The sequence below is a fragment of the Meriones unguiculatus genome, chromosome 20, assembly GCF_030254825.1.
Source record: "Meriones unguiculatus strain TT.TT164.6M chromosome 20, Bangor_MerUng_6.1, whole genome shotgun sequence".
NCBI classification, from domain to species: Eukaryota; Metazoa; Chordata; class Mammalia; order Rodentia; family Muridae; genus Meriones; species Meriones unguiculatus.
This window is the reverse complement of record NC_083367.1, coordinates 9,258,419-9,259,943: the sequence shown is the minus strand read 5'-3', so window position 1 is coordinate 9,259,943 and position 1,525 is coordinate 9,258,419.

Sequence of the window (1,525 nt, the reverse complement as noted above, 5' to 3'; positions counted from 1 at the left end):
AAGCTTTAAGGCACAATAACTTGGAAGATACCAACCCTCTAAGCTCTTCTGCTATTTCCCAGCTACACACCCCAAATAATTGTTCGTGCCTGGGCTGCTGTTACATCAGGCCAGCCCTCATGGCCATGTGCTCATGGTCCATACAGTCACAGTGGTGACTTCTTTCTCTCCAGCTTTTTGTCCTGCTTCTTCCTCTCATCCCCATCTGATCCAAGCCCAGGAAACTTAAGGTCCACCTACTTATTTTCTGCCAGTTAAAGTCTGTCAGCAGCTTTATTTAACCAGTCAGAGAATACTGGGGAGCTTATGCTGTATCACTTGATGTATTAAGAATGTGCTTGTCTGGGCTGTAACCATATCTTGGTGGTCAGTATTTAACAACTGAAGTCATAGCATCAGACCAAATCGCAAGAATTTCCCCTCCTTTTTCTTTAGTAAAAAGGCTCTTTTTTATAATAAATTATTTACAGTAAGAACAAATATGAAAGAATTTTGAAAACTATCATGCAACAATTACATTCACAACGTTCAGACCATTTGTATTTGGCAACTTAGAATTTTAATGTCTATCCTCTCTTAGTGAGTTCAGAGTTCAGTATTCAAATCACTTTTTCTAAAAGCTTGTATTTAACAACCTAAAAATTCTACTTAGATCTAATATATCCTTTTAAGACAGTTTTTAAATCCTAAACAACTTAAGCTTAATTGTGAGACTATAACTCTCTAGCCTTCCACCCCATCAGAGACTTGAGAAGGAAATAATATTACCTGAGTATACAGGAAGTAGAGGCAAACAGTTTCTAATACTATAGAACAGAGAGAGAGCTGACTACCTGGACGCTCCCCAAAATATCTCAGTTATGATGGAGCATCAATCTTCAGCCTTCTGGTCCAGTATATATGACAGACATTTTGGGGAGGCAGAAATTATGAAGGATTGCCTATCTTGTCTTGGCAAAGCTTGGCAATTGACTTCATCATGTGTCCAGTTTTGCCATGTTAAACAGTGTGCTGCCTGCATTTGGAGCTAGGGTAGCCTTTCCCCTCAGTGGCAGCTTGTCAGATTTAAGCAAACTCCACAAGGAAATTCTTTGCTCATCATCTTCCTTGAAGTCAAAAGAATGTGCTGCCGGGAATTGACATTTCTCATTGTCAAAAATTCCTTAAATAATAAAAACATATTTAAATGTCATATTCTGTGTCTCTGGGGTTTTTGAAGACAGACCACCTACAGCACATCTGAATAGACAAACTATGCCTCTTTTTAGCTATTTACAATCTGTTCAACCTAGGAAGCATATTTCTGCGATAAACTAGTATCTGACATGATAATAAATTTTACTATTAACCTGAATTATTCAATTATCCTAAGCAATGTATAGCTTAAGATGACTGGAACTAAATCTTATATTTTAAATGAGTTGCAAAGTTCCAATACCTTACACAATAGTTGAAACATATATACATTATGCATATCAAAAATAACTTTAAAATTGTATCAATATACAATAATATAAACCAATAA